A 20,224-nucleotide genomic window follows, 5' to 3' on the forward strand; every position below is an offset into this window, starting at 1 on the left:
AAATGAATCGTATTAGTGAATAAGTAAATGTTGAAAAAAGCAATTTTTTGTCTAAAACTCTTTCACTGTTACGTACATGTATCTTTTAGAACTACTGCAATGTGTTCACTTTCATGAATAATTTAGCCTCCCGCCCAGTGAAGAAGCAGAAAATATCCATTAAGCCCACAAAATCATGTTCCCCATGTGCAGTACTACAAAATGCCATCATAATCGCTTCCCTCGCGTCCTAATATTTTGTACCCTTTTAAAAACCGCAGGTTTCTAGGCAGGAAAAGTTGCCAGTAATTGAAGTGGTTATTTCTTTTGTTCCTAGAAATTGGAAAGACTTAAAGCAGAATTTCGTGTTCAAATGGCATCTACGTCCCACAGGCGAATTGGGGAAGAGGCGCGGTTTGCTTTGACATTGCATCCAACTAATCTTGAAACGCAATATATGAATATTTTACATGTATAACAGTGCAAACAAAGGCATGATACAATAAAGCACTTACCGACTCCTAGCACAGACGGAGATAACTTTAAATTGTTTTCTCTTTTTCAACGAAAGCTGTCGTTGTTAACACATTGTTGGTTTTTTTATCATCCTTTAACGCACGTCTGCGCTGAAAGAACTTCGCAATGTACACTCAGCTCCGTCCGCGAACATTTTCCAGTGCACTTACTGTCTTCTCTCTCTCTCTCTCTGCCACGAACATTAAAAAAAAAAAGATTGAACCCACTCACTGTATATGACACATCAAAAACAGATACATATATCTACTTCTGATACGACTGAGATTGGAGCTTAATAATTATTAACCCACACTTATCAAGTAGAGAACAGAATAAAAAAAATCCAAACACTCCCTCCTATCTTACGTTTTCATATATAATAAGTTGTGACATTCAATAACATGTGGTTTAGAAGAGTTAATGACTACATTATAATCTAGTTAATGGTATCCTGTCATTTGTTCCGATGAATTAAAAAATATAATAATAATTAATTCAAATTCTCCATGACATTGAAAAAAAAAGGAAATATACATCAATCCTTAATAACAGTCAGTCTGATTTAATCTGACAATGATGATATGATTGGTGATAAAAAAAAAAAAAACTCGGGATTAATTTATAACTTGATATTGCAGTACAGCACTCCTCGACCCAAATTGGATTCACATATCCGTTGTCTTTATTTGATAATTGCGCCATACAGTATCTATGTCACTACTACGTTTTTAGCAGCTACCCTGCGTTTCGGAGGTTTACGGGTGACTTTCACCAACTTTTCTTAATAAACTTGATACACCCTAGGCGAAAAGTGAAACTGAAAGTGAATCTACAACGAATTTTAGTTCATATACCCATATCGTTCATGACAGTGTGGGAACAACTACAGCACTAACAGCAGTACAGGTTTCTGTACCGGTTCAGCTTGAGGGATTACAATGAACCATTACGAAAAGCCTTTACAGAATATAGTCACCACCTATAGGCATCAATTTTGACTGGTAGTTTGGGGCTTGTGATAAGGACACACCCCCCCCCCCTACACCTCACCAGGCCCGTAGCGAAATTAAGTTAAGACCAGCCAAAATGTTGTGGTACAGAAAATTGTATCGGGCGATGCAAGAAGGGGTTTAGTATCTAAACGAGCATATAAAACGAGCTTTATTCAAATTTCCTTTCGGAATAAAGCTACAATATCCGTAACAGACCTTTTCAAAAGATAAAGGAAGCCGCGATGCAAGAGCATGTACACTGAATTCCACGTTTCAGGCCTCGCACTCGACTGACTATTTCCGGTCCAGGTACTCGTTTCGCGCTCTTAACGACAAATTTAGTTACCTTGAATATAATCACACACACACACACACACACACACACACACACACACTAGAAAGCGGATCTAGACTGTTCCGACCAAGTACATCAAAAACGGAGGATGAAGAATATTTATTCCTGGAATTTATATACTAGTATTGCACACCATGGCGGAAGAGGAAAAATAACTCGCTAAAAGATAAAGAAGCATATACAACCTCAGTTTACAAATAGCAGCAGACGATCTTGGAAAATCATTCCATCCCCCAGACAGATCTTAGCAAACGCCTTGAATACCGTGACACTGTTTATCAATTTGACGACAAAACGTCCGTCACTAATCAAATGATTATCGATATTAATGTGAAAAATAACAGGATTTAATGCATGTATATGTCCTTTTAATGATAAGTTATGCGAAACGTGCACTTGAAATCACAATTTATCACACTTCATGCTTAATTACGTTGTCAGTTTTATTTTACTTGTGTTATTTAATACTAAGTATTTCCTGGTATATGGTTTGTTTTGGAATTTTTATGTTTTTTTTTTAATTCTTATATCGTACAGAGTGCTGATATGAGTGTCCGGTTATCATTATTATTATTATTATTATTATTATTATTATTATTATCTTACTTCAAATATACCATCAACTTAGAACCATTGAACGAATTTGATCAAAGCCACATACAAACAAGAAGCGCAATAACTATAGTAGAAGATACCTCACCTTTTACGTATAACTGGGGGCTTCCCGCAGAGCATTGGATATCAAATTGATTTCGATCTCTCTGGTTGGCGAGTATCTCAACTACGTTTTGGTTCTCGTATTCCACATAACCTTAAACCGTAATTACATCCTCCTCGCAACTTTCCGTCGACTGTTGATACCCCGAGAGTGGAGTAAATATAACGGGAGCACTGCATAAATACAAGGCATGTGGTTGAGGGGGGCTAGGGACACTGCAAACTTTAAGTAACAGTTCAAATGCTATCACTTGCCTTGTTGCCCATGCTGTTATCACCAAACGATTGCCATCTTTTGGTTTAAGTGAAATATTGAGTCTTACCTTGCTAGCAAGTTGAAGTTTTTGCCAAGCATCTCTGGCTTCGCTGTTTACTGTTTGATCTAGCGTTCCTCCAATAAGTCACAGAAGTCAACGACACGCTCGTGTTGCGCTCGGACACATTACCATACGAAATAGCCCTAAATATTTGCTCAGTCATACACATACGCGTAAACAGCGCACCAGGTAAGTCAAGCCCCACTGATAATGCCACCGAATACCTGTGATATTTGCCAAGTCAAACAGTTACCCCACTTGGTAGAGAGAAGAGAGAGAAACTGAGGTGGTAATTACCGGTTTGTTAACCTCCCTCCGCATTCCTCTTACGTCCAATAAGTATTGTTTGTCTGTCATTGAAACACAATTGATTTTTCATGCTGCCGACTTGATCGATCTTCCAATAACAGGACTTTACCCTTTTGGACCCCTACGCTCGTGACGGGCCACATTGATTTTTGTCGTGGGCCCGTTGGTCGCGGGACAGGACCAACATGCGTGATATGCTTGGTTCGGGGCCAGGATGGGATTTGGTCTGAGACCTGCTCCTGCACGTTGGCTAGGAAACAAGCACCTTGAGATTGTATTCCGAGACAATTTATGACGACTTAACTTGGTACCTGTGTTCTTAACAGAGCTTATATTTACGGTTTTAAATCAAGAACGACGAATCTAACGGTTTGCGTCTTACCTCAAAAACAATGAACAAAAAAAAAGGAGTCTCGAAACGGTAAGAAATAACAGAGTTTTTTTAGTCAGATACCCACATATATTTCTCTGGTTATTTCTGCTCTGTAGTGATTGTTCCGGCGAGAAATTTTGTACAACTTCAGGTACACCCTCACCCCATCCCCATCCCACCTTCCCACCTTAAGTAGAAAGCACGGTACTCTGTCACGCAGAGTCGGTCTGAGCTAGCGCGCACTAAGCTGGGAAGTCCCAGCTTGACTGAAAGCGCGACCTGATACGCACGTGAGAACGTGCCTTTATTGCCCTTCCGGTTAGATGGTCGTGAAAGGTTTGCACGAGATTGACATGACATGATGCAACCCGCACTTCATTAAGATTCAAGACAGGTGTGATTTTAACACGGTAGAAATATGAAATAATTGTTTGCTTTTGTTTTTCCGATTCATGACATGACATAACCCTCATTTCATTAAGGTTTACGACAGGTGTGATTTTAATACGGTAGATATACATGGAGTATTTGTTTTCTTTTGCTCGTCTGATTTATCAACTTTCTCAGATATTTTGTTTATGTTGTACATTTAAATCATTCTAAGTAAGTTATATCTGACATGCCTGTGTGATAGGCCTTGCTGGGGATTTATGGGGGGGAGGGGGGGGGGTGTAATATAGTTATACATCGAAACCAGTCCAGGTATGTGTTTTCAAGTTTCTAGATGTTGTTTTCTGAAATTTGTTTATCATATGTGGAAGTCCCAAGAGCATTCACAAATTTCAGCTCAGCTACTGACTTTTTGAGGCAAGCAGCACTTCAAGTACGCCTTTCCTTCTTAATTTATTCATATTTGACTTTTTTTGTTATAATTCATCTATTTTTTATTGCTCATTGGTTTTGAAGTGGCAAATTGTCGCCTTACACCAGTGTAGGGGTCTTTGCTCACATTTCGAACCGATGTATAAAAAATGAAAGTCCATGTAATAGAGAGTCCGCCTTCCATTAAATCTGCGCAGGTTAGGGTAAGCGATACGCTAGTGGGTCAAAATATAGGATGGGGCTTTTCTGCACAAATCAATGGGAATATGGGAATCGGACCCTGTTTCACGGAACACACGGATGTTACCAGGCTATACGTTAGCAGGGATAAAAGCCCATACAATCACATTAATTCAGAATATAAAATTCCAAGTAAGACGCCCAATGATTTTTATGTTTTGTTTTGTTGGTGAAAAATGTTATGAACACATAGTTCGAAATCCATTTCTTCCGTTATGCTGTTCCTTCTCACCCAAAAAAATCGAGTCGAGAAACAATTGGTTTACGTAAAACTATTCCCGAGTAATCAAAAACGTGTAACGAGGATGTAAGAAAATCGAATGTTGAAGCAATCGGTTCGCGAACATGTAAAAGGTTTTACTAGAAATCAAAATGTGCCTCTAGGATACTTGTATAATGAAATTAAAGGGATAATAACTCTTCGCATGAGATCTATATTTCACAATAAAAACATTGTGAACAACTCACAGAAATATAATATATTCTGTTTTACCATAAAAACGTCAGTAATAGCTATTACTCTGATATCTGAGCTTGTCTTCTGAGCACGTGACCTTCCTTGATGGCTATACTCTGTTATAATCTCTTAAGAGATTTTAACAAAAGACCAAACTTTTTAGAAAAAAAAACAGGGACTTGTTTTGAATGTAAAAATGGATTCATTAGCCATTGGTAAGTACGGAAAAATTGTTGTTTACTCCAGGAAAATTCATTTTTTGACCAAAACGAAGAGTTATTATCCCTTTAAGTATTAAAACAGTTGGCTTACGTAAAAAATTTTATCAGAAACGTGTCGCAAGGATGCAACAAAATCGAGTTTCAGAAATAACTGCTTCACTCGTTTTTTTTCGTTCTGGGATATCAAAAACAAGACACGAGGAAATAACAAAATTTTCAAATCTTTAATATTAATGGAGTCTATTTAATAGAGTTTTTAAAATTAATCTTCACTGAAAAAGTCAACATTTGTTAATTTGTTAATTACATTTGTTAATTAGTTCATCAATCATCACTTTTGTATTGCAACTCTTTGAACCACACAACAATTCCTAAATGCGACACATCAACAAAGCGCTTTTACCTCATTCAACGTAATCAATAATCTTACCATTAACCACTCGTTCAAACTCCAGTCCTGCTGTCACTATTAAAAACCTACTCTCTAACCCTTTATATCCAAGTATAACTTGTTTCCATATCTCTCTCGCAGCAATTTGAACGTCTACCTCTAAAAACGACTCGAAAAACACCCCGACTGAGTTCATTATTTGTTTCTGTAATCAATGGTTTTGCCATTTAACGTGTGTTTACGCCCACCGTCAGCAAATTAGACTAATGCTTGCCTTGATCAATGCGACAGAGGCTGGTTGTGTAAAAGTCAGTCGATGAAGTGGCAATTAATGCTTAAGTGTCTGGCAAGCTATTGTTACAAAGTGAGCAAAAATTGAGTGCTTTGGAACAGTGGCGTGATCAAGATTTTGCTAAAAAGGGGGGGGGGGGAGTTCATCGTTCAGCTGTCGAGAACACAATGCAACTTAAGTTGCCATGCAATGCGCAGTGTTGATATTGGTTGGTTCAGTCCCACTTTACGAGTTATGGTGAATTGTTTTTATTTATCATCCATACATTTTGGTGGTGGTGGGGAGGGGAGCAAGGGAAGGGGATAGTTTTGAGGCTAGGAAATAAACGAGCCGCTATTCAAACCCACCTCATCCCAATCCGCCATTATGGAAAGCCTTCACGCTTTAATTAGTTTTTATGCTGTTTTTAGCAACATTTCAACTGTCAGACGAAAAATGTGTGGTCACTATCTTAGAGCAAATCGTACCAGCGTGTCAACTTAGCCAGCAGGTTCACCTTATGATTGAATACGATTCAGCTTATGACTTCTCCACCCCACCCCTAACTTCCCTGAGACCAGTAGCTCAGCTTGAACCTCATTTTGTGCGTGTGCCTTTCCTGCAGATTCTTGGCAGGTTACAGTGTTGTTGCTACATGCTTCGTTCGATTTAACACGGAGCTAAAGGTTCTGAATTTGGCGCGATTTGCCACCGAAGGTTTACTTTAACGCGATATTTAACACGGCCGGCTGCTTTAACTAGCTGGAAAATATCCCAATCCAAACAATAAAGCCAGTTCACCAGTATACAAGCTTAAAATTACCCTTAAACCATCAAAAAACTTAAACTCAAGACATGTTTACTTTTATATAGAGTGACGTGAAGAAAAGTTAAACTTCACCCAGAAATAAAGATCTCTTGTTTTAACAAATGAATCACTGTGTTGCGCTGTGTTTTCAGCTGTGTGGGAATTGCGGCATATTACTGCAAGTACTCCGCAATATGCTTGCTGTCAGTTTTAATTATTGTTCGCTGAGGTAACAGTGGGCTTTTGAGTTTTTGAGAATATGAGAGAGAGAGAGAGAGAGAGAGAGAGAGAGAGAGAGAGAAAGGCGTGTATTGGGGTGTGTGTGTGTGTGTGAGAGAGAGAGAGAGAGAGAGAGAGAGAGAGAGAGAAAGGCGTGTATTGGGGTGTGTGTGTGTGTGTGTGTGTGTGTGTGTGAGTGTGTGCGTGTGAGAGAGAGAGAGAAAGAAAGCACAATCTTATTTAGTTAAAATACTACTGTTCCCAGATGCTACCGGTAATACATCAAAGCCTTTTTATTTCTGACTGAAATTGTGTGGAGAGGCAGAGAGTGGGCCGTCTGTTAACCGTACGAGTTAGCTGAAATGCTAGAGATCCATTACCCGCAGAAACAAAATTTTCAACTTAAAATAGCCATTCTTTTGATGTGTGTTTATGCATGATTATTTGGTCATGGCTCTTCCATTCAGAGTTTTTATTTTGTCATAATAGATCATGCATCACAGGCAAAATCAATATCTTAAAAAAGAGGAAATAAGTGATCTGTTAAGAGATTATTGCAAAAAAAAAAAAACTTTTTAAATGACTAGCTTTAAAAGTTGGAACGGATTCGTTATCCATTGGTAAGTACATGTATGAGAAAACTGTCGTTTGCCCCAGGAAAATCCTTTTTTTTTTTTTTTTAGGTCACAATAAACAATTATTAATCTTTTAAAAGTGTAGGTCATCAGCAACAGTTCCCACACAGCTCATAACCTTTTTAGATCTTTACCAAGCTTTAATTTATTTAAAAGGGGAGTAAACGATTCCTTAATCTAGTTCTTTACCCATCAGCTGTATGTTTCTAAACACAAAATCTTAAGTTTCTAACCCTTACTACTTTTTATGAGCTTATAACACAACAACGCTTTTACAGGATAACGGGTTTCCAATATTATATACTTAACAATTCATTGCCTAAGTAAATTTTCATCTCTCTTATCTTGGAGTGTGTGAAAAAAAACGGAGGTGGATGCTAAACTAATCTATCTCGCATAACAACTTCCCTGCTTTTCAACTTATTAAAAGTTGAAATTATCTTTATTCTTATCAAGTAATAAGCGAGGCCCCCTATCAGGATCTTGAGAAAAATCGCAGATAAATTTCTGGACAATTCTGAGCATATCTAAAAAGTCCACAGATAATGTCTTTGCTCAGAAATGACGTCAGCACCCAGTTGGTATCAGGCGGAGAGTCAATAACCGGAGTGAAATCCTAAGAGCTTACTTTAGATAGAAAAGCAATTTCCAATGTATTTGTTCTCTTTTTTGGCCGAGTACTGTACGCATTTATAGTTGTGTCCCGAGATGGACAAGTATTGTAATGACCAGATGGTGTGACTTCACAATAAGAGTTTTCGATAAAAGACTATTTAACACTCAACTTTCTCTCTCTCTCTCTCTCTCTTTCGCACACAAAAACTCCCTCTATCTCTCTCCTTTTCTATCTATTATTTACATTTTAAAGAATTAACTGTCGAAATGGTCATGTTCAACGGCTGCATACAAGCAGTATCGTATGATCAGAAAATAAAAATTGAGGTTAATCTGCGGAGAATGATTATTTGCATGAAACAAACATGCCCGAATAATACAAATATCCCGCTGAATGCGTCAGAATCTTATTTGAACGCATACACGCTGTTAAGTGGAGGTGAAATATCCCCAACAGAACACGAGTTGTGAAGATGGCAATTACATATTTCAAATGCGAATATTGTCACCTCGTATTGTCCAAAGAAAAGTATAAATACTGATTATAAAAAAAAAATCGACAGGGGTGCCTATACAATTCAATCTTATCAATAAATCTGTCTGTTTATTTATTCATTGATCTGTCTTATATGCTTATCTATTTTTCATTCATCTATTTATCTTTTTATCCTTTTATTCATGCATTCACTTCTTCATTCAACAATTTCTATATTTATCCGCATTTCTATTTTGCATCGTGCTATTCCCTTCATCAGATTCTCCCACTTAATATGAAAAAATATCAAATAACAGCTTACATTAAGGAACCCATTTTGCACACTGAGCGCAAGGGAGGCCAAAAATAACGCTATCAATCACCCTTAACGACCCGAATTTCAACGTCTCAGACTGGGCTATTTATATCCGGTCTCCCCGATCCGTATCGACCTTGATTTATTGAATCCACACCGCCTCCGTTAGACCAGAATAAATCTCTACAAAGGGGCGTATGTGTGACTAGTTGTACTGTTGGAGAGGGCAGCTTGCGGACAAGCTAGGACAGCATTTAAGATCATTTAAGACCGATATTTAAAGTGATGACGTGCGTGTATGGTGTGATGTGAGCGCGTGGTAACGCACGCGTGTGTGTGTGTGTGTGTGTGTGTGTGTGAGAGAGAGAGAGAGAGAGAGAGAGAGCGTGGTTTCTTGCATGATGAATCTTTGCCTGCGTGCATGTGCGCGGGTGCTATAAATACACTCACTTACATTCATTATACACTTCAAAACTCGTTTTGCCTTTGCATGTGCATGACGATAAAGGCATGCGATCACATGCACTATGTGAAAGGTAGAAATCGGAATGTTGGAACCTCCTTGCAGACACACCCAACACGTTCGCCCATATCATATACGATTAATGTTACCACCGAACCTCTTCCACTTCATTCCTTAATATAGCCACTAATTGGTGCTCTTTATAAATTGCCCGGCTCCTTCCATCTTTCCTCACCAAGAGATAGTTAACAAAGTGGAACGCTTATAAGTCTCTTGACCTTTGGTTTAAATGCCATGATCGACAATTTCTCCCGTCTTTACTTTTAATTCGGCAAAAGAGGGGAAAGGATGTTAGAGAATCGATAATTCCCGTATCATTGGGACACTAAAGGAAAGACAACAGATGAACTGGATTTGTTGTTTTGACAGTTGCAGCAAGCACACGATGGCTAAAAAATATGTGAAATTAATCAACGTCTATTTTATGTGCTTGATATATGCTTGAAAATTAGATTTAACATTGATGTTCTATGAAATAAAACATGTTCGGTCTTTTAAGGCAAGATAAGCAATGTCTGTCATCCCTTCAATTTGCGACAGGCCACACGAGTTTTATTCCTCGAAATCGAATCCTTTATTTAAGCGAAGATGATTTGGTATGGTATGGGGGTCGTTATATTGGCTCAGAGTTTAATGGTGAATCAATGTCGGAATTTCTACCGAACCTTTGTCCAAAATTGGATCAACAGCACAGCTGTCTTGTCAACGTTGGATGCATATCTGTTGAGCAACCGAAAATTCCAACCTATAGCTAGAAGAAACGTTCGATCAAATATGCATTTCTCTTGGGCAAGTTCTAAAAAACAGCACCGCTGACTTTTGCCGCTCTCTTGTGTTAGGGCACATTCACAACTTAAGTTGATCCACAGACTAACAGATCCAATATGGCCGAATAAAACATGGCCGACCCACTTAAAGGCTTACCGCATAATTCCAGTGGGGAATCTTTTCAATATCTATTAAGGGATGCGGCAAGCTTTCAAGTGGGTCGGCCATATTTGATCCGCGGACCAACTTGCTCTGAATGCGCCTAAGAAATCAAATCTAATTAAATAACCCGCAGGGTTAGTTATTAATATCGTACTTTATTTCTTTTCGGAAATCTAAATCCTAATCCTGGTTACATAGCGGGTTTTCCTGGCTTAAATGAATAGCGGCATTCTTTTTCTGAGAAATCATGACGGTAATGACAACAAAAATAAATGCCTAAAAATGATTGTGAAAAGCTTGTCTGAAATCAATGCTTACATAATTCGCAGTAGCGTCTCGAATTATCGATTTTCCAATTTAAAAGTCATTTTAAGTAAATGCACATATCCCATTTGCGTTAGTCATAAAATTTGTTTGATTAATTGGAGTATTTCTCATTATATAAAGTATTTTTTAAATATTTCGCACGTAATGACTGTGTCACATATGATATTTCATAAATTATAATTACCTGACTGTTTCTTATACTTTTACCAGCATAGGTTATTGACATAGAAAACCACAAATTGTGGTTTTCTATTTTTTTTTTCTTAGTATCAAATCGGGGTCATCAGACTTTTTGGTGTACAAAAATACATCCTGTGTTATAAACCGGTGTGACAGGAATGGTAGTCAGCTAGAAATTGTAGTCCGTTCCCCATTACTTCTCTCTCTCTTTCTATCTCTCTCTCTCTCTCTCTCTTGATCCCCTTAAAAACCGTGATACCAGGATTTTGTTTTCATTTAAGACCGTGTCTTGATAAGTCGTCTTACCTGTGATAGCCATGCAGATTCCTACTCCCACACGCTATTTCCAGAACTTCACTGAATTTTCTAAGTGGGTCGGACTACAGCTAGAAACTGTAGTCCGTTCCCCATTACTTTGCAAAGGTGCCATTCGTCCCATGTACTAACCCCAATATTCTAAATACCCCTAACCTGTACTGACCATATGGGGCCCGGACTTCCACTCCTGTCACACCGGCCAAGAAGTTGTAAACGGTACAACTTCTTGCACCGGCTATCGACGAGCTGACCACAGGTCGTCCACCCATGTACATCAGTGACTGACAAGCAGTAGTCTCAGGCCCATAGCCAACAGTTTCAAAAGGGGGGTTCTTTTTCTGAAAAAGTGGACCTTTTACAATGAAACCTTCGTGTACCAAGGGGGACCTTTTCCCGGAAAATTGTGGAATTTTTCGAACCCCTGAACCCCATTGGCTATGGGCCTGCAGCCATAATTTTTCATTGTGTCTTTACTGTCTGTCCTACTTATTCTTCAACTGACAACCCCCCCCCCCCTCTCTATCTCGCGCATCGCCATATCCGACAATACAGACCAAATGCCTATGCAGAATCTATGAATTTCTACAGGATTACTGTTGATAATCATATTAGACCCCATTCCCAGAGATTAGATCCAACTAGATCGACCTAACTCCCTGGGGGTTCACGCTAAATAGCTTTCAGCCGAGCGGGCACGAAAGTTTATTACCCCCTTACAGCTTGTAGTAGGCGGGACGGACAATTAAGCCGGATTATCTGACAGTAATCTAGTGAGATTCCCCATAGATAGATCGATCTAAAATCTATGGGAATGCGCCCTTAGTGTTTTATTATCCACCCCCTACACACACACACACACACACACACACACACACACACACACACACACACACACACACACTTTTTCGGTTTTGAAACAAGGACAATTTAGGTAGTCGATACAAAGTTATTACAGGATATTAGTTGCGGTTAAGGCGTAAAATACACAAAACCCAGCTACACTTTTAAAGAGGATGTTAAGGTTTTGAAACCAAGCTTTTTTTTTTCTTTTATGCTCTATGTCTTTAAAGGGGATGGGACATGACTTGTTTGGCGTGAATAAAGTGCATGAAATCGCATCACTAAAATATCTGTCACTCTTCATAATATATAAATCTCTTTCAAACCTAGCTTTCATTATTAGTTCAACTTCGGAACATGAGAACTCTTGAAGCACCATCTCTTTGTGATACTTTTCATTTCCTGACTCTCTTACCAGAGACACGCTGGGAAATGACGTCATTTCCGCCGCCGCCCCCCCCCCAAAAAAAAAAAAAAGAAAGAAAGAAAAAGAAAAGAAAAGAAAAAAATAAAAAAAGTCACAGAAGAGAATGAGGAAAGTATTAGCCAGAGACAAATCTGCGAATATCCAGTGAAAAACGTCACTGTGGCCCTGGTCCTTGTAGTGACTCTATAGTGGGCATCATTCCACGTTGTAGGACTATTTATTGTCATCTTCGTCGTAACTCTTATTTCATTGGCACTTATTGAAATGCCAAAATACAACACGAAATTTATCGTTCTGTCTATTAATCAATTTCAGAAATTTAGGACTAAAAACTAGGAAATGTTTTAGCTAATCTTGATCAAATCCAAATCTTCATGTGTTGTAAGCAAACTGTTCTCTGTTAGAAAGAAATATATTATTCAAGTACTACCTTGTAAAATGTGTGCCCCTAATAGAAAAAAGATATGCTTTTACTGCAGTACTAAGGAGTAAGAATGTAATACGTTGCAAAATAAAAGTTTTCTATTTAAAATAAAGGGCAGTTATAAAATAGAACATTTTAGTAGGCGTATTTAATTAAACAAAAAAGACGCTTAACTTGTCTTTGTGTAATAAAACATCTTACTAATCTAAACAGTATTGAGTCGTTTTAAAGATTGAAAATACAGGTACGCTAAATAATTTCAGTGTTTAAAGAAAGGGGGTAGTTTTGTGCATGTGAATTTACCATACATTATGTAATTACGTGTATATTTTCTTTGATAAGGAGCATACTAGGTATGCTTTTTTGTTTACATATTTTATTTCATTCTTATCTATATTTTCATTTATTCCTTTAACCACTTATTTATTATATCAACATAGAGCGAGTTTTTTAATTGAAAACTTTCAACGGCCCCAATCTGCTTAATGCAATACATTTCAACTTGGTCATTAAAAAAACCGAACTGCAAAGAATTAGGTAGGCCTAGATGGAGGGGATTTAGTAACGACAAGGAGCAAAATTAAAAACCTGATCAGGAAAACATTTACACATGTAAGGACACCGCCATATTTTGAGTGTATAAATAGGGTGAAGTTAACGGCGAGCATTAAAGGTGTCGTAAGTGAAAGCAATCTGTCCCGTGGAGTGTCTTGCGCCATAGTTCGCCCCCTACGTCTTTAAAGAAATTGCAAATTTTAAAGGTCAAAACATTTAATTTAACGAATTCTGGGTTTAATGATGAAAAGGGCATATGAATGTTGCGTTGCGTAATAAGTTAACTGGACGAGGGCCAAATATAGCCACCATGCGCTACGTTTGATAAGACCGACATTTGATCCCATTTGAAAGAAAATGATTCAAAACGAAAATGCCGGAAGTTGAAGTGTCTTTAATTTAGAAAAGACTTGACCTCGTTGTGCACAGTATAGAACAGCATTCGTGTAATAGCGGTATGATTTTCGTTTTAATCTATTTGAACCGACTGTGAGAGGTGACCGGTGAAGGTAGTTTTGTAATTGAGTTGTTTATTTGAGAAAAATAACAAGATATGTAACTCGGAACATAATTTAATAATTTGTGATTGCGCTGTGTACCCGTTTCCACACGAATAGCTATCATTCTGCGTCACACTTGCGTGTGTAAATCCTGCCAAACAGCTGTGCATGTTGTCGATTCACGCCCGCGTCAAATATTCGCGTGTTACTGGTTGCAAAACAGCCGTGAGCGCTGTTGTCTTCGCTTTTTAACACGGAAAATCATTTCAGCCTGCGTCAAACTTTCGGGCGTTACTGGCTATCTGGCAATCAACTGCGAGTGCAAGCGCTGACCTCTTCGCTATTATAAAGAAATGTGGTTTCAGTCTGCGTCAACTTCACGTGCAAAATTGCCCGAAAAACATCTACGAGTGCTTGTCTCCTGCGACACATTTTAAGCCATCTGTCACCTGCGACATGACTTGTTTGAGCCCCAGTAGAAAAGCATCACGATCTGCCAGACAATTACTTCGGAGGTCATTAACTGAGTAAAATTTTAGAACCTTTTAGTAAATTAAGCTCTTTGCAACATGCACAGCACGCTGAAACATAAGAGAACCTATACCTACCCAACTACCTACCTGTACCTAACTTCCTAACTACTTACTCACAGACTACTGAAGTAACTATTTAACTAAAGAGTTAACTTGACAACTAACAGGCTAACGACTGACAGGTAGATTTAACAGACTGTTGATTAATAGCTTTGCTGTCCTGCTGAAATGCTAAGGTCAGGTTAAATTCAAGTTCAGGTTAAAACTTTTGCTCCCGGTCACCGTTCATTTTAGTTATTCAAGTTGCTACTTTCCAAGGCATTTATACTTGTGACAATTTATGATTTAGCCCGTCATCGATAAATATTCAAACATGATCCGGATTGCCCTACAGTGACTTGTCACCGACTTGTGAGCTTGTGGGTAAATGATTCACGAGATATGGGAGGGGAGTTCTCAGTAAATTCACTTTAAAAAAAGAATGACAGTGACGTTTTGTGACAGCAGCCTTCTGAGTAAAAACGACAGCATGAGCCCCAAGTGTAACTCTCTCTCTCTCTCTCTCTCTCTCTCTCTCCTTAAAAACCTTGACACCAGGATTTTGTTTTCATTTAAGACCGTGTCTTGATAAGTCGTCTTACCTGAGATAGCCATGCAGACTCCAACTCCCACACGCTATTTCCAGAACTTCACCAAATTTTGCACCGATTCTCCGGCGGATCCTCACCACGCAACTAAAACAGGTTGACCGAAATTTCTACTGACTAAAATTGGCTAGGAATTCCGATGCAATGTCACAAGTCCTAGTAGCTTGTAGACCCATCTGTCAACTACGCCGAAATGTCCATTAGTACTTGTAGTAAGTTGTCTAATCGCGCGGTGAGAAAGTATCTGACACACATACTAATTATAAACCGAAACTGTCCCCAGTCTGTGTCTGAATAAATCGACAGTGAAAGCTTCGCTGACACCGTCTCAGAAACCTCTTCCGGCTTCGGGTGTGCGCTTGCTCTCACATATATACAAACGTGAGCAGGCTTAATTACGATATCACACAGTAAAATTTCTTCACGATCTTATTATATTGAAGTTCCCAGTGCTGTATTGAGTACTGGATCAATTACATTAGCCCGTAACGCCTCGACGACATTGTTAAGTTGTTTTCACCGTCGGTGTGGAAGGATTTGTAAATCACTGCACCGGTAATATTTTGGGGGCGACGAGACACGTGTCGTCCTCGGCGTCGCGTTACATTAAAGCGCTTGTTAACTCCCTAGTATAAATGTCGTATCATATCTTAACTTAGTCGATATCGGTTCTGTTTTGCTCACCACTGGTAAAACCTGCAAAACCTCCAAATTGTAAATCGCCGTATCAGTGATTTACACGCTCCCGCATTCCTTCTCTTTTCTCGCTACTTTTAAGTCGACGAGTATATCGTTGAGTATGTTACTGTTTACTTTTCTTCTCAACTCGGTTTGCGCAGCAGGTGCATATGCATGTATATGTCCTTATCAGGGCTGATATTTAGCAGCAAATATTATTTCAAAGCTACAGGTAGATGTTTTTATGTACAGTACACTTTTTAGTCTTTTTACTGGATAAAGTCCGTCCTGTTCTAATCGGATACTGAGTGACTAATGGCTGATTTATAAACCGCAGTTTATTTCTAGTTGTTGATAATGCGGTGCCTGGTTAAATAAATATCACGTATCTAAATCCCACTTGAACAAAAATGAAATTCAATATATTACGTTTTATAGATAGTGACAATACACTTATGAAGCAAGGGCGGAAGGGGGGTTGCAGTGTCGGATTTAGAGGGGGGGGTCAGGGGGATCCTGACCCCCCCCCCCTTTGATTCCTGGTCCCCTCATGTAATTAGAATGTTGACTAGCTAAATCATAGTTCTAAACCTTACCAAATGACACCGTTTGCCCTCTAAAATACAAAAAAAAAAATTTGGGACCATGCAGCGGGCCCCGAACCCCACGACAAGGGGAGGGTCAGCTTCGTATCCGTGGACCCCCCCCCCCCCTTGAAATAATCCTGGATCCGCCCCTAGGTTGGGGTGTTCACGACGGGCATGTGCCCTTCTCAAAGCCTCTGGAAAAATCTCTTCTCCCCCCCTTTCTCAGTCCGTAAGTCATGGTTAGTGGTAAGGCGGTTCTTGTTCAGCGTTTAACTTTGTGCTTTTCTCTCTGAACAGAAATACTGTGAACTAATAAGTACGGCCGAGCGTTATTCTTCTGTCTTACCTGCAAAGAAGAATCTCCCCTCCTCTCTTGGACTAGTCTTCTAAATCCTAGTAGATTTTCCTAGCTTTAAGAAACCTTGTTATCGGCGTGGTCCGGGTTATATATCATGGAATCTATAGCGACACACTTGTCGTCTTGTTTGGGCTCGTTTTTCGTGGAATTCTTTTAAACAGGCTTGTCATTTTGTTGTCTTTTGTGCCCTGTGGGAAATTTACCGCAGCGATCATTTCTGCTATCCGGGTGGGTTCTTGCGGCTTGGTCTGCGTATTGTCAAACGTTATCCAGAGAGGAGGAGAAGGTTTATGTGAACGTATTTCGCTCAAATAAGGTTTTCGCTACTTCAAGCAGGACCGTCAATTTCCAGCTGAGCCCATAATATCCAGATGCCCGACAGAAGCAGACTTCTGGATGCTCGTTCCGTATGGCATTTTACAGTGATATCTCCCAGCGCCTTTAACTCCTAACTTCCAGGGGCGCACCTCTACCTAGCTACATTTACCAAATGCTGCAGTGAAGTTGGCCTTCAAAGTTGAAGGTGATGTTATGGCTTGTCCACGACAAACTTCAACAATCCTGATTTTCTTCCTTTTCTTTTAACCTGCAGCGAAGATTCAGTCTTCTTGTTACGTTTAGGAAACGGTGGCCATTTTCGCCGTAGGGTCTTACAGGTCGGGACCTTTGGCTTATTTTTCTCTTTTTATTTCATGTATTGCAAATGCTTTTGACAGATGACAGTTGACTTTGGCCCAAAAAAAAAAAAAAAAAATTTGAATGTCCATAAATAAAGCTGAGTGTAGAGTTTTAAAGTGTTCAGTGTCACGTTATCATGACCTGTTTATGGTCATGGTCTGAAATTGTTACGTGGGCGCATTAAAGGGACCATTAGCAATGAGTGTTATGACCTCGCCTGACCTAGCTAATGTGCACTAACTTCGAGGTGAATCTCGCCGAATGCAATCAGATTAACAATTTAACACGCCTTCTCTTGGCATTGAGTAGAATATAGTAAAAACTCGTGATTATATAAGTACGTTGAAACAGCAGGGGGCATGGTAGTCTGTTACTCTGATTGTGTTCAGCGAGAATCCCCGTGGAGCTAGTGTCCGTAAGCTAGTTCGACAGAATACATTGTGAACGGTCCCAAAGAAACGGTTTGCTTGAGTGTAACTAGGAAAGGCAAAACTTCCTATGGTGTTTGTGACAGGCAATATCACCACCTTTCTAGCCTCACTCTATTAAATTCTAAAGAAATAAAATATACTCTAATTACTTGCGAATGATTTCGCAAGTTAATTCTTCACTTGGCGATTTTGGGGCAGAAGTTGGTTATGCGGGCAGGCTGCCTTGTTTGATGTTGGTTTTTTTTCAGTTTTTTTTTTCATTTTAAATGTGCATGGAAATAAAATAAATACTAAGCAGTGTGAAGACCTTGTTACCTACAAATGACACAATATCCTTCAGAGGAACAAGTTCATTTTTGATCTTTATAAAAGGAGCACAATAAAGAGGTAATGTAAAAACAGAAACATCACAACACTTCAAAAACGCATGGCTTTTCTGAACCAACTGCAGACTATAAAAGATATTACACGGGTTTCAACATAAGTAACGCTGTATAAACCAAAATATTTACCGTCATCAATTAGGCCACAGCTCACACTTTAGCCGTTAATGGAATTTGTATTGTTCTTATTGATGAACAGTATTGACTGCGAGGACAAGCATTCTACACAGGGGTTTGTGCATATTTACTCTCCAGCGGGGGCGCTGGCACCCTGAGTTCACAGGACTGGTAAGGTAATGGACTTCACTCGAATTGAATTCCTCACTGCTTTTACTGCTATACCCCCCCCCACACACACACACACACACCGGCGCGCGCGCGCGCACACACACACACACACACACACACACACACACACACACACACATCTTCTCTACCTGGGTGTGATTGCCTCGACATACCTCACCCTCTGTCCTAGGGGCTTGATCATATTTGAATTTCTTTTATCAAAACTCGAATATATATGTATGAATCAGAAGACCGTGTCCGATTAGCTTAAACGGTCACGGAAGTAGGCCTACTAGTACACTGTAGATCCATCTGATTATGAGTCAGCTCATCAAAAACCTTCCTCGTTCATCCAGCTTTATCTGGACGTTTCATTTCTCCATTAGGTGATAGTACATTTTACAAGAACTATTAAGCTGCCATTCTCTCATATTTAACTACGACCTCATAATATATAATTGAAATGATCTTACAACATTAAAGACTGATATGATTTGTTTTGGTAGGTTTGTAAAAGTACACCCCCTTCTCAAAGCGTGATGACATATTAGGACTATCGGAACAGTGAGATAAGAGAAAATTGTACTATTCCACGTAAAACCTCAGAGAACCAATGCATTCTATAACTACATTACAAACTCTACAATAACAACCTTTAAATAGATTTATACAAGACTGAATAGCAAAAAACAAAACTCATGATGAATACTGCAGCTGCACAGTGGATAGAAAAGAAAGTGAAATTATGTCAAAATTTTACATAATTTTGAAGTAGTATTCAAGGACCCGGTAGGCGTCGTGGGGAAGAGTGTGCTGGGAATCAGTCAGTTCTTTGTAACTCAGGGTAATATGACTGGTTGCAAAACGAAGGAAATATTGACTTGTAAAACGCAGGAAACGAGCATTGTGTGATTCTCAGGGTGTTAAGACCGGCAGTAAAATGGGAGAAATATTGACTCGGTATTAATATACAGGAAACGAGCATAGTGTGATTCCCAGGGTGTTAAGACCGGCAGTAAAATGGGAGAAATATTGACTCGGTATTAATATACAGGAAACGAGCATAGTGTGATTCTCAGGGTGTTAAGACCGGCAGTAAAATGGGAGAAATATTGACTCGATATTAATACACAGGAAACGAGCATTGTGTTTGGTGTGCTAAGTGCCAGCCATGCTTAATTTTTTAATTGAGAGTGAGATTCGAGTGGAAATTTTTGGGTTACCCTGCGCTAAATATAAACAAATACCTGTGACAAAACAAATAGTCTGATCAAACAGCATTTATCATATTGAGATGTGAGTGGGAGGTTTGGGGTGATTTTGACTCTAATATAAACAGATATCTGTTACAAAACAAGAGTCTGACCAAACTATGCTAATCATACGTAGCCTACATGTACAATGTATCAATACACGGACGACGTTTTGGAATCTGATATGTCTGGCCTGTCGAATTCTTAAGGATTGTTCCTGATTTCAGTTGTATAAAAACTTAATTAAACTAAATGTTCACCCTCGTTCGCTATATCTCTATCTTTAGTCTGTCTTACACCAGTCTAAAGTCAGAGCGAAGACAGACCATCAATGTC

General features: G+C 39.1%; 1 protein-coding gene across 6 annotated transcripts in view; it reads right to left on the reverse strand.

Annotated features, from left to right (window-relative positions):
• The window catches only part of LOC106181383 (secretin receptor-like), a 57,335-nt gene extending 40,019 nt beyond the window's left edge, over nt 1–17,316 (reverse strand). The window contains exon 1 of one of the 6 annotated variants that reach the window (XM_087012420.1): nt 16,844–17,316. The gene's annotated coding sequence lies outside the window, so the exon portion shown is untranslated. Of the gene's footprint in view, nt 1–494; nt 623–2,542; nt 2,791–2,882; nt 3,288–15,226; nt 16,036–16,843 lie in introns of those variants that run through there. The other 5 variants (XM_087012415.1, XM_087012418.1, XM_087012416.1 and 2 more) reach the window with 5 other exon arrangements.
• Between the last annotated feature and the right edge of the window lie 2,908 nt (nt 17,317–20,224).

The sequence above is a fragment of the Lingula anatina genome, chromosome 5, assembly GCF_051362555.1.
Source record: "Lingula anatina isolate TDL-2025a chromosome 5, LinAna3.0, whole genome shotgun sequence".
In the NCBI taxonomy this organism is placed as follows: Eukaryota; Metazoa; Brachiopoda; class Lingulata; order Lingulida; family Lingulidae; genus Lingula; species Lingula anatina.